The sequence below is a fragment of the Bos indicus genome, chromosome 8, assembly GCF_029378745.1.
Source record: "Bos indicus isolate NIAB-ARS_2022 breed Sahiwal x Tharparkar chromosome 8, NIAB-ARS_B.indTharparkar_mat_pri_1.0, whole genome shotgun sequence".
NCBI lineage: Eukaryota > Metazoa > Chordata > Mammalia > Artiodactyla > Bovidae > Bos > Bos indicus.
Genome location: NC_091767.1, coordinates 56,655,389 through 56,669,718, shown reverse-complemented (window position 1 = coordinate 56,669,718; position 14,330 = coordinate 56,655,389). Strand labels below are relative to the sequence as shown.

Below are 14,330 nucleotides of genomic sequence, written 5' to 3'. Positions count from 1 at the left end.
ATGTCCATCAGCAGATGAATGGATGAGAAAGCTGAGGTACATATACACAATGGAGTATTACTCAGCCATTAAAAAGAATACATTTGAATCAGTTCTAATGAGATGGATGAAACTGGAGCCTATTATACAGAGTGAAGTAAGCCAGAAGGAAAAACATAAATACAGTATACTAACGCATATATATGGAATTTAGAAAGATGGTAACAATAACCTGGTGTACGAGACAGCAAAAGAGACACTGATGTATAGAACAGTCTTATGGACTCTGTGGGAGAGGGAGAGGGAGAGGGTGGGAAGATTTGGGAGAGTGACATTGAAACATGTAGAATATCATGTAAGAAACGAGTTGCCAGTCCAGGTTCGATGCGCGATACTGGATGCTTGGGGCTGGTGCACTGGGACGACCCAGGGGATGGTGTGGGGAGGGAGGAGGGAGGAGGGTTCAGGATGGGGAACACATGTATGCCTGTGGTGGATTCATTTTGATGTTTGGCAGAACTAATACAATTATGTAAAGTTTAAAAATAAAATAAAATTTAAAAAAAAAGAAATCCAAAAAAAAAAAAAATGCCCATAATGTTTCCAAAGAGAGTTTAAAATGGTATACATACATACCATTGCTGGAAATTCAAATGTTGTTTGTACATTTGAATCATGTGACAGGGCTGAAATTTCTCTGCTCCACTGGGCATTATCTTTTACCATCTCTGGCATATACTCATCAAAGGACTCTTTTCATCGAAGAAAAATAAATGACAATGTTGTTCTTAACTGTAACAAAGACATCGTGAACATCATTACTTTTAATTGAGCTAAAGTGCTCAGATACCTCATCATCCCTACAGCAATTCTCCCATTTCACCTCTCAACATTCATTTTAATTGTAATGATCTTGTCATGTGCAGCAACGACCTTGAGAGTGTCTTCTTATAGTTATTGATTGAACTATTTAGCCTTGAAAAAAGTATCTTCTAGATAAGCCAATTTTGTTAAACATCTTTTATCATTGAGAACAAAAAAGGACTAATTCATCTGATCTGAAGGTTGACCCTTCACTGGATGTCTTCATTTCCCTTTCCCGTGAGGAAAATCATCACTGAAGCCAGGATCAGAAAGCACCAGTCCTCTCGTTGCACATCTGGGCTGCAATTTTCCAGATTAAGCTGTAGTTCATCTATATGGTAAGTTTTCAAAGTCCTTTCCTATTTTTTTTTAAATGATACTCAAATCAGTGGCCTGTTTTTTTTGTTGTTGTTGTTGTTTTTTTTTTTTTTTTAACTAAAACTTTCCGTGTTGACCACCCCATTGAACACACAAAGGAAATCAGGAGGCATACTGTTTAAGGAGAGTGTTCCTGGTAAATGATGCAGTGGCTGCTGGGTCATTCACGTCGAGTGATGTCCTTGATACAGGTTTCCACCCCCCAGGTTCGATACGGGCACCTTTTTTCAGCTCGACTGCCTCTTTTTGATCCAAAATAGATGTAGCCATGCCTACAACATGAGGTGTATCAAATATTCTCTAGTTACATGAGCTTCATCTTTTAAAGTATTTTTGAAAATGACCTTGAGGTTAACTTTGAAAGGTATTTTGTCTATATGTATTTTTATTGAATTGCTCCTCACAAAGTCTTCTATTTTTTATCTAGAAAAATTTCTAGTGATTATTCTCAAAATTGTGTTGGCTGGGATTTAAATTATACTATGAAAGGGATATCGATCAGACCTTCTCATGTCAAAGTTTTCTAGGTTTTAGGTTTGTTATTCCTCTATAGTAAAAATCTCATATTTTAAATAAATATTAAAATATATTTCATTTTGCTGGTGCTTACCATTTACCAGGGTACTATTATGATTTTTTTAGAATGGCATACTTATTGTGAATCTGTGAAAAAACATGCCCATGACAATTGTCAATGCCTTCAGATTTTTCAGTTTTTTAAAATAATCATGTATAAATTCACAGCTTTAAAGCTTCTGATTAGAGCTTTCTATTTAAGCTAGTACTACATTCATTCAATTCAAAATACAATTTAAAATTACTACCTTTAAAAGATAATCCAAAATGATACTATAATAATAAAAACTAACTTTGGGGGTTATTTTATGATATTATGGTACTAACTATAGTGGAAATCATCGGAGAAGGCGATGGCACCCCACTCCAGTACTCTTGCCTGGAAAATCCCATGGATGGAGAAGCCTGGTAGGCTGTAGTCCATGGGGTTGCAAAGAGTTGGGCACGACTGAGCGACTTCACTTTCACTTTTCACTTTCATGCATTGGAGAAGGAAATGGCAGCCCACTCCAGTGTTCTTGCCTGGAGAATCCCAGGGACCGGAGAGCCTGTTGGGCTGCCGTCTATGGGGTTGCACAGAGTCAGACATGACTGAAGCGACTTAGCAGCAGCAGCATAGTGGAAATCATAGCTAAATGTAACTGTGTTAATATGAATCTATCCAGATCAGAGATTAAAATACTTTCTGCTTGTTATTATATTTCCCAATTGCTTGTTTGTAACTTTCCCAGTTGCTCGTTTGTTAGTGGCAGATAGTCCACATTGCCTCCAGAAATACAAGTTTTTTTTATTTGTTCATTTTGTTTTGTTTCTCATAGTGGCTTTTAAAATGCCTCTGTGTTCATTTACTTGACCTTCCAATCAGGACTTTGAGGGAAGTTAAGTGTTAGGTCCGTGTCAGTAGAATTAGGAAAAGAGAAAGATCTCAGAAGATCATGGAGCCTGGTGGTGAAAGGGCTATAGGAGAATGGGAAGAAGCTAAATTTGGGATAAGCTCAGCCCATGGAGAATCACGTGGAGAGTTTCAGGACCAGCATTAGGAAACTTGTCAAAATTCAATTTCAAGAAGCCATCAATATGGTCTGCCAATTTCTATAGCTCATCCATGGCCCTTGGAGGAAGTCAGTGGTTTCTACCCTGTGGGCTGTGCAGTTCTCATTCACAGAAGCTGGCATATTGATGGATCATCAAGCAGAAAGCAGTTTACCTACTCTGAAATTTTGCTGAGCTGCTTAATCTGCCCCTATTGATACACCTCTCTTTTTTAGAGTTTGGGTAATGCTTAAGCCCCCTCAAAATAGAGACAGAGGTCTTTAACAACCAAGGAAACAGACATGGATATATATGGCGGGAGTCTTTAAATTCATGAAAGCCGTCTTCATTACATAAAGCACTACACTACACATCTTCATTTTATTGAATGCAATCATGGCAGGAAGAGCCAATGATGGGGTGAGTGTGTGTAACCAAAGGCCAGAAAGCAGAGGAATGGATTTTAGGTTATTACACTAATCTATAAAATAAAGAGAAAGCCTAAATAGACTGCCAGTGAGAATTATTTTTAAATTTCCATGTTGCAACTTATTTGGACAGACAAAAATCAGTCTTGAGGGCCAGTGACATTAGGAAAGCCTGCTCTTGTCACAGAAGCATTCCCAATTGGTTATGTAAGTGTCATGCTGGGTTTCTAATTATCACAAAAGTACTAGATTTCCTATTTAGTCCCAGCATAGTTAAAGCATGCTGTTCTTTGGGCTTTAGTGAAAAGAAAAAAAAAAAAAAAAAGATTGGCTGACATGGAATACACATTCTGCTGATTCTTGTGTGTGTGCGTGTGCTATAAATCTCTCAAAGATTTTAACAACACAGCAGTAAAACCAAAACAAAAAAAAAAGTCTGCATCCTAACTCTGCAGTGCAATTAATGTTCTAAGTACATACACTATGCTGATTCACTGAGTTGCCTGAGAGTGTAATGCCAGGAAATACGCAGGCTCCAATTTACAAATGATTACTCAGTTCCATGTCATTAGTACTATTTTAGAGAGTAACTAATAAGTAAAGAAACTATATTTATAGGTTTTCTGAGGAAAAAATATAGATTAATGGAAAGTGGGTTGTTTCTGTAACAAGTCAAAATCTTTTAACATTAAAATAAATCTCATTTGAAAATGAATCTTATTGGCACAGGGCTAATGACTGAGGATAAAAAAATAAATGGATCACATGATTTTCCAGTTCATAAGTTGTGAAGTCAGCCTTCTTGTTTCTGAACCCGGGGTATCCACTGAATTTGATTCATTTAGGTCCCTGCATATATTAATTCTATCCATATTTTACTGTCCTATTAAAATGCTATTTCCACCAAAGAGGCTTCCTGGATGCTCCTGCCTGGAATTAGTCACTCTCTCCTCTGTATTCTTTATAGAATAAGATTTGGTATCTTTCACATAGCACATGACTTTCTAATTCACATTTCACTTGTTCATATGTATGGCTGAATTGCTTACCAGAGAGCAAGGGCCTTGAGGACAGGGGACAACACATCACCCAGTTTAGTGTCCTATAGACACAAATGACAGAAGACATTTTTTTGTAAAGGGCCTGATGGTAAACATTTTAGGGCTTGGGGGCCTCACATGGTCTCTGTCTCATTTAAAACAACCATTTAAACAACCATTTAAAAATGTACAAAACATGTTTAGCTTGTGAGTTGTACAAAAACAAGTTGAGTATTAGATTTGGCCCTCAAATTATAGTTTTTCAACTCTTACTTCAGAGTATTTAGCAATGCATATGATAGAACATAAATGAATGCTGGTAAAGGGAATGTATAATAATAATACAAAATAATAAGTATTAAGTAAAATCCTGGATTATTCAACAAAGTCCTCATTCCGATCAATGTGGAAAAAGAACAAAAAACATTTTCACTGCCATTAAACAAATTTAACAGGTCCTCTTCTTTCCCCCAGAAACTGATCAGTCATAAATAGAATTGATATTTTTTACTGCTAACATTTAGTTATTTGTTATTCTTTGAGGATATGTGGTATGACAGATATGCAGAAATCCATACTCCACATGTGCATAAGCTCCATAAGACAGCAAAACAATTTTAAGATATTATAAAATAGTCTTGTAAAGGAACGCAGCTTACATTCTGTGAGTTCTTAAATTATGAATCCATCACTAAATATTTATTGAGTCATTCCTCCCATGGGAGGGAAGCTTTATAAATGCTTCTGCTTTGAATGTAGAAAGCCATACAGTTAGCCACTCCTTGCCTAACAGTGAGAGAGAGCCAGACAATCTAAGAAACAGTAACTGCGTTTGTGTGTTTTACTTTTTTTTAACTGGAAGATAATTGCTTTACAATAGTAACTTCTTTTGAAAAGCTTTTTCTTAGCAGAAACCTAAGGTCATAACACAGTAAAGGGAACTGAATTCTAAAGAAGGACAAGTTCTTCTGAGACACATAGGGAATATGCAGTTTCACCTTTAGAAGAACAGAGTGAGTAGAGATGGCTCCACAGAGGTGGGTGAGAAGAAATCAGCGAAGATAATGAAATTTTAAGGGCCAAGTGTGGGTGAGTGTATCTGTTTAGAGTACCTGAGAGCTCCAAACACACATTTTGCTCAGCTTTACTTCAAAGGCCCCCACTGAGTACTGTTGAGAAATACTAGAGGCGGAGCTGGGGATGGGTGAGAACCTGCTCAGTGGCTCCCACACACAGAAAGTGACTGTCTTTCATTGGGGTAGACGCATCTTCCCAGGACCTTCATCTCATAAGAAGTAAAAGACTTCTGGGAAAGAAGTAGGAAACCCTGTTGTCTGAGGGCCATTATGGAGGAGGGATTCTCTGCATCTGAGGGAGGGCTAGTAAACCCTACTGCTTGCACCAGAATCAAACTAAGATCTATTGTTTCCAGTAAAGGCCTGCTTCTGAAGGAGAGGCAAGAACACCTCTTGCATCAATAATTACTGCAACAATACAAAGCAGATTGCTTCCAGTGCTAAGGGAAGGAGTTAGACTTTTTCAGAGATACAAGGGTGACTTTGATTGCCTTGACAATCAAGAGGCAAGGTCACTGAGGAAGCTCCACCTCCAAGGACTTGCCTCAAATTAAAACTAGAACAGAAAACAGAGAGGTCTACCCAGCTGCTATGGTGAGTCTAGCCCTGACTGCTGCTGCTGCTAAGTCGCTTCAGTCGTGTCCGACTCTGTGCGACCCCAGAGACGGCAGCCCACCCCTCCCTGTGATTCTAGCCATTAACAATTCTCTTCATGCGCAAGGAGTGAGAGGAATGAGAGAAGAGACTGGCTAACTATGGCCTTTTGGCCAGTTCTACCAAGCAGCCCATTTTGCAAGGCCTGCTAGCTAAGAATAGATTGTACATTTTTAAAGGTTTATAAAATAAAACCACAAAGAATATGAGATAGAGATCATATAGTAGTCTAAACAGCCAAACTGTTTACTGTCTTTACAGGAAAAGTTTGCCAACCCCTAGATAAGAACATGGAAAGAGACTCGTCTGTTGCCAAGTTGTACAAAACTTCCAAATATGAACACGGAGCAGGAACACCTCTGTGGCACATGAGCAAGTACTAGAAGTAGGGAAACCACTGGAGGAATTTGACGCTTATGATGCATATGAGCATAATGGTAGGACACAAAAATCTACGCCTTGTATATCAGCTCACCTGGCTCAACTACTCCCTAGACTGACACCTTCATATTAACAGCCTGGCAGAAGAAGAGGCACATCCATTCCCAGTTTTAAAAAGGATTTACTTCAGCATCTTTTTCTCTTCTACATACAATTTCCATATTTCAATTAAAAAATATAATAAGGCCAGGTCATAAGCTATAATTTTGATTAAAAACTATTCATTTTTGGAAAGTATTTTTAAGATGAGATTAACATTTAAATCAGTAGACTTTGGATAAACTAGATTGTATAATGTAGGTAGTCCTTATCTAATCAGTTAAAGGCATTAAAAACTTAAAAGACTGATACCCCTCTCCCCAAGAGGAAAGGGAATTCATCCAAATGCATTAGTTTGCTTTTATCTTTATTAAATTCTATTATTTCCTTTTCTAAGTTGTATTTCCTAAATTCAATTCCTAACTTCTTAATTTGATTTAATTTATTTTGATTCTGTCTTGTGTACTTATAAATTTTTTCTGTAAGTACTGCTGTATCTCATAGTTCTGACATGTTTTCATTGCTTCTAATTTCTAGATATTCTGCATTTTTAAGTTTTATTTTTTCTTTGACTCTAGTGATATAACAAAATTATGGAATATCAAGATTGTTGTATTTCTTTTGTGTGCTTATATCTAGTTTTTGTTATTGTTAGTTTTTTTAACCATTGTCCAAAAAAACTAGATAGAGTAGACATTAAAAGTTGGCATTAACTTCTAAAAATTTGATGAGGTTTATTTATGATCTAATAAATGGTCATTTTTGGTTTTGATACTGTGTAGCATAAGCCCTAGAAAATCAGTCTTATTCTTGTTTTTAGAGGATAGATTTTTATGCATATTTTTATCCCCAAACATTTGTTTCTTAATGGAGACAAAAAAGTAAGTGCATTTATTATTCTCCCAGCATTTTCATCATACTTAGCACTTTCCAATCATTGCTAGGCTTGTTGTGTGTTCCTCTATATTTTAAGATTTATAGAGTTGTATTTTCTTTTGTAATTACAGCTGGTATTTGGCTTCGGTTCTTTTGTACTAGGGCTTTATTGTTTCTGAGCTCTTTATTTTGATTTATCTCTTAATTATTGAGATTTTGTGAATAGTAATTCTTCTTGTGAAACATTCATAAATTCCATATTTCCTGAATCTTGATATGTCCCTTGCCTTTATACATGAAGAAAAGGAATTTGGTTCATTTTAAGACTACTGGGTCACACTATTTTTTTATTACAACAGTTTGTAGGCTTTTTTTTTAAACAATATTCTACCCTTAAGTATTGCCTTGGAAAAGTCTGAGATCACTCAGATTTTTCTTTTTTAATTCCACTCTCCATGTTTTAAGTTCAGCTCAGTCACTCAGTCTTGTCTGACTCTTTGAGACCCCATGGACTACAGCATGCCAGGCTTCCCTGTCCATCACCAATTCCTGGAGCTTACTCAAACTCATGTCCATTGAGTTGGTGATGCCATCCAACCATCTCATCCTCTGTTTCCCTGTTTTAGGACCTTAAAAAATTATTTGATGTTCAAAGGAGTTATTGTCATCTTTGAAGTCTGGTAACTTCATCAAAACTGTATTCAGTGTTGACTATTCTGTACTAGATTTTTCTGGGACACAGTGTTCATTTCCTTCTGTTATATCTTAGCATACTTTTACATCTCATTTACTCACTTGGCTCTACTCTGTCTTCTATTTCTATCACTCCTTCTAATCACCTTGATCTTTATGTTTTAAAATTTATCTTGTTATTCTGACACTTATTCTTTATGTCCTTGATTTTATTTCTCAGTATCTGTTTATCATGAGCACTTCTAATCGTGAGAAGCCAAGAAACTATCAGGGTATTATTGAGACATGGAATGTGTTTTCAATCCTGTTCTTTACTACACCCTATTTTCTTTGGACTAAATTGATATTGCAAGTGCCTCTGTGTGCTCTTTCCTCAAAATCAGTGCTGTGAGGTCATGTGACGAGTCCTTGGGCATTTATTAGGTTTTCAGTAGGTTGGCCATAATTGGGAATGGCTGAATTCACATGATACGAGTCTAATAATTTCTATGATCTTAAATGACTTAGGGAGGAGACTTCTCCCTCTGCAGTAGCATTAGGAAGTGAAAGAAAGAATAAGTTTGAACAATGCTTAGGAAATTAAATCAAAGTACATTAAGATTCATAATAAGCAAAAAGTACCCAGAGACTTACTTAACTATTTGCTGCAATACTATACAGGCAGCAGGTACTTAGCATGTCAGATTCACTTAGATAAAATGCTAAGATGGAAGGCTTGATTCTCAAAATGCTACAAAAACATTGTAGTTGAAAGTGTTGACATAAATTTTTTATTAAAAATGTGTGAATAAATACAGTATCAGTAATAAGTCAATGATTTTACAAATTTATGATATGGGGAGAAATCATTCCTGTTTATTTTTAGATTTTCAAGTTCATGATTGCTGCTGCTAAGTCGCTTCAGTCGTGTCCAACTCTATGCGACCCCATAGACGGCAGCCCACCAGGCTCCACCGTCCCTGGGATTCTCCAGGCAGGAATACTGGAGTGGGTTGCCATTTCCTTCTCCAATGCACGAAAGTGAAAAGTGAAAGTGAAGTCGCTCAGTCGTGTCCGACTCTTCACGACCCCATGGACTGCAGCCTACCAGGCTCCTCCGTCCATGGGATTTTCCAGGCAAGAGTACAGGAGTGGGGTGCCATTGCCAAAACACAGTTCACTTAATGAAAAACTTGCAAAGACTGACATAATTTTGAAAAGAAATAAAGTACTAAAGGGATATCAAAGATATTTTAATATTTATTTCTAGTAATATAAATTTTGTTTAGGGTACTAAAATGGTGTGTGAACTAATTTCATTAGATAAGGTAAGTAAAAGCAGCTTTGCACTTCAACACTATGTATAAATGCTGTGGTAGGAGTCCTATAAATGTTGCCTGACTTCAATTCTTCCTCTCCACTCTGGACTTCTTTCCTTATTTTTCCTAATCTTTTCAAAATTCAAACACAGATAAATACACTATCAGTAATAAGTCAAAGATTTTACAAAATTATGTCCAGTCTGCCCTTCTAGAACCTAAGACTGAGATTTCCATGGGCTGAAGACTAACCGTGATGCTTGGCTGGGCAGCAGACCAAGGTGTTTCAAATCTAGGGTTTCTTGAGATCCCACAATGATCTTGGAACCATTTTCTTTTGGAAACTGTTGTATAATCTCTGGTGAATGAAGCAAAAGGACATTGTTAATCTCAATATTTGTAGCAATCCCCTGCAAATTCCAAGTCAGAATTTTCATTTCTCCCCATGCTTCTTTGAGTAGCCAGGGTAAGTAAGACAGGAGAGTAAATAGGAACTCAGAACCCCTAAGGAGAACAGCAGGTAGGGCAGGCTCATAAAACAGAGGCCACCCCACCATATGTGGTCATCTGGCAGCCCCATGAATCAGTCGCACAGAGACAAGCACCTTTGATCTACTTGAAAGGCTCAAGATGTGAATATAAACTTGAGTGACCTTTGAACTTTTCAGCTTGCGCAGTCTGCCCTTGTTCCTTGAATACTTTTTTCTCTAAAACTCCATACCACTTCAGATGAATCTGTGTGACTTTGTGATTTGCCTATCTCCATTCCTGTCTATTCAGCAGCATCCAAGTGTGCATTTTCGTTTCTTAAAAATGATTCTACAAACTGATTTCAGAAAGGAAATGTTGCTCAGTTGTGTCTGACTCTTTGCAACCCCATGAACTGTAGCTGTCCAGGCTCCTCTGCCCATGGGGATTCTCCAGGCAAGAATATTGGAGTGGGTTGCCATGCCCTCCTCCAGGGGGTCTTCTCAACCCAGGAATCAAACCTGGGTCTCCTGCATCACAGGTGGATTCTTTACTGTCTGAGCCACCAGGAAAGCAAGGAAAGCTCTATAGAATGTCTTCTTATTGGCCTCTTAATTGCTCTCCCTGCTGTTTTCTGCTCCCATGGCCTTCCATGGATCCTCAACACAGCAGCCAGAGTGATTGCCTCAAGAGCACTCTGAGCATGTCTCTCCTCTGCTGAGTTTCTCTGAGGGTTTCAGAGCAAACACGTGGCCTCCAAGACTTTACACCTCCAAGACTTTACATAGACTCAGCCTTTTCTACCTAAATCTTCTATTTCTCTTTCCTTCAGCCACCTTTTCCTTGTTATCCCAGTGTCAAGGTTTCTCAGCAGCTCCAAGCACATTTGCTTCTTTTAAATAGCAAATCTTCTCTTCAGACAATCCTGTTTTTCTTTATATGGAGCTTCCCTGGTAGCTCAGTCGGTAAAGAATCCACCTGCAATGCAAGAGACCCGGATTCAATTCCTGGGTTGGGAAGATTCCCCTGGAGAAGAAATTGTAACCCACTCCAGTATTCTTACCTGGGAAATCTCATGGACAGAGGAGCCTGCTGGACTACAGTCCATGGGGTGCCAAGAGTCAGACATGATTGAGCAAGAAAACCACCATTATCCTTGTGGGCATACATATACACACACAGACATATTATATACATATATTCACTGATACATCCATAAAGAAATACATGTGTACTTAAAATCTCTCAAATTCTATCTTTGCAGGATTTTTTTTTTTTCCCCTGAGTAGAACAGTTACAGGGCACATAACAGGTGCTCGATGAAATATATTGAATCAGTAAAAATATGAGTACATATTCTTAAAATATACTCTACAACTGGCAAATTGTTTTAAATTAGAAGAAGAAATGAAAAGAGCAGAAGTGGTTTCTAGATACCTGTAGCTGCTGGGTGCAGTCTATTTTTGTGCTGTAGTTTGCCACTTGTCTGACATTGGTTTCCTGACGTAAATGTTTGTCATTAGGGGTGGCTTCTTCATTCTCAGATAACTGACCATGTTTATTAGGATAGTTAAATTTCTCCTCAAGAGAATTGGATCTTCTACCCCTATTAGAGATCAGTCTGTGAGGTGAACATTTCTGCCAACTCTTTTCATATATTTTCTCCTTGTTCTTGTTTTCTTCCTCAGTACCATCATCAAGCCAGCAGTATGCTATCCTTTTTTTTTTTCCAACTTCTTCATGCTGAGACTAGTTTTGTTTAAAAAATTCTCAAATTATCTGTGTTTTTGTATTACTCTCTTAAGAGTTTAAGTTCATGCTAGACCATTTCTGGAATCTTCAAGCTGAAGCATTCATCCAGAACTTATCATTTTAAAACTTGTATTTGGTCAACAAGACTTGTCAAAGATGAACTATGTTAGAATTGACTCTGATTGTATCCAACTTAAAGGCTCTGTTTGCAATCATGCAGATAATTTAGAAAGTGCCATCTTCCAAGATTTTGATATTAACTCTAAAGTCAACTGAAGTCAGAAATGTCTCTTTCAAAACCTCAGGTTTTTAAAATAACTGATTAAAAATTCTGGAAAGCAAAATAAAACAAACACAAGGTAGAAGTGACATATGTTTCTTTCTAATCAAATCAGAAAAGGCATTTCCTATGTTTCTTGTTTGTGAACCTTTATCTACATGTTATTATAGGAAGTTGAAGCAATCACCAGAAATGAAGTATATGCTGCTGCTGCTGCTAAGTTGCATCAGTCATGTCTGACTCTGTGTGACCCCATAGACGGCAGCCCACCAGGCTCCCCTGTCCCTGGGATTCTCTAGGCAAGAACACTGGAGTAGGTTGCCATTTCCTTCTCCAATGCATGAAACTGAAAAGTGAAAGGGAAGTTGTTCAGTTGTGTCCGACTCTTAGCGATCCCATGGACTGAAGCCTACCAGGCTCCTCCGTCCATGGGATTTTCCAGGCAAGAGTACTGGAGTGGGTCACCATTTCCTTCTCCAGAAGTATATGAAATTTTCATAATTAAATCAAGACTTAAGATACCGGTACGTGTTAGTTAGTACACATCCAAGACCTTGCTTCACAGTTTGCTGGAGAGAGGACATGACCCTGATGGGGCACAGTGGAATGTATGTGTGTATGTGTGTGTGTGTGTGTGTGTGTGTGTGTGTGTGTGTGTGCTGGGGAGGAGGGCTGTCATGCAAAATTGAAGGAGTATCCAACGTATTAATATATTCAGTGATCTATAATACATAGGATATGTGGTTATCCTATATAACATGAGCAGGGGCTCATGTTACTTAACTCCTGTTTCTAAAATAAAGCATATTTGGTTTACATGGCCAACTTCCTCTATGTTATGTACAACCTAGGGAAGGAATTCTTGTGACAAATAAGCAAAGTCAATGCTTACATGGATATAATGTGAACAAAGGAGGAAAATTAATTTCTATCTTAAATTATAATAAATTAATTGGTATTGTAAACAAAACTATAGTCAATAAATAAAATACATAATTTATACCTTTAAATTCAAATTAAAATTATCCTTTAAAATTGCATTGATTTTATTTATTTTGTGGTTATGATATTTTGAACTTTCAAGAATTCAAAAAAATTCAAGAAGAGCATTTTTGTACTTATTTCTTTATTTTAAATTTTTTTTATTTTAAATTTTTTTATTTTAAATTTTTATTTATTGAAGTAGAGTTGATTTATAATATTATGTTAGTTTCAGGTATAAAGCAGATCAATTCAGATATGTGTGTGTGTGTGTATGTGTGTTTTATATATATATATATATATATTCTTCAGATTGTCTTCCCTTATAGATTATTACAACATATTGTGTAGCGTTCCTTGTGCTATACAGTAGATTTTGTTGGTTATCTATTTTATATACAGTAACATACATATCAGAGAAGGCAATGGCACCCCGCTCCAGTACTCTTGCCTGGAAAATCCCATGGACAGAGGAACCTGGTAGGCTGCAGTCCATGGGGTCGCTAAGAGTCGGACACGACTGTGCGACTTCACTTTCACTTTTCAGTTTCATGCATTGGAGAAGGAAATGGCAACCTACTCCAGTGTTCTTGCCTAGAGAACCCCAGGGACGGAGGAGCCTGGTGGGTCTATGGGGTCGCACAGAATCGGATACGACTGAAGTGACTTAGCAGCAGTAGCAGCAGCAGCAACATACATATATTCATCTCAATCTCCTAATTTATCCATCCTCCCATTCCCTTTCCCCTTTGGTAACCATATGTTTGTTTTACATGTCTGTGGGTCTCTTTCTCTATCAGATATAATTTCATTTGAATCTTTTTCTGTGTTTTAGATTCCACATATAAGTGATATCATATGATATTTATCTTTATTTGGCTTACTTCATTTAGTATGGTAATCTCTAGCTTCATCATGTTGTTACAAATGGCATTATTCCATTCTTTTTTATGGCTGAGTATTCCATTGTTTGTATATGTGTGTATACATATATGTGTATGTATACATACATACGTACCACATCTTTATCCATTCATTAATTGGTGGACATTTAGCTTGTTTCCATGTCTTGGCTATTGTAAATAGTGGTTCAGTGAACACTGGGGTGCATGCATCTTTTTGAATTATGGTTTTCTTTGGATATATGCCCAGGAGTAGGATTGCTGGGTCATATGGTAGTTCTATTTTTAGTTTTTGAGGACCCTCTATACTGATCTCCGTAGTGGCTGTACCAACTTACATTCTTAGCAACAGTGTAGAAGACCTCCCTTTTCTCTACATCCTCTCCAGCATTTATTGTTTGTGGACTTTTTGATAATGGCCATTCTGACTGGTGTGAGGTGATACCTCATTGTAGTTTTGATTTGCATTTCTCTGTGCGTTAGTCGCTCAGTTGTGTCCAACTCTTTGTGACCCCACGGACTGTATAGCCCATCAGGTTCCTCTGGCCATGGGATTCTCTAGGCAAAAATACT

At 37.4% G+C, this 14,330-nt stretch overlaps 1 long non-coding RNA gene across 3 annotated transcripts in view; it reads left to right on the top strand.

Annotated features, from left to right (window-relative positions):
• Positions 1-943: 943 nt before the first annotated feature.
• Positions 944-14,330, top strand: part of LOC139184556 (uncharacterized) — a 59,838-nt gene continuing 46,451 nt past the window's right edge. Inside the window, exon 1 of one of the 3 annotated variants that reach the window (XR_011568086.1) lies at positions 944-1,181. This is a non-coding gene — a long non-coding RNA (uncharacterized lncRNA). The remainder of the gene's footprint in view (positions 1,182-14,330) is intronic. The other 2 variants (XR_011568087.1, XR_011568088.1) reach the window with 2 other exon arrangements.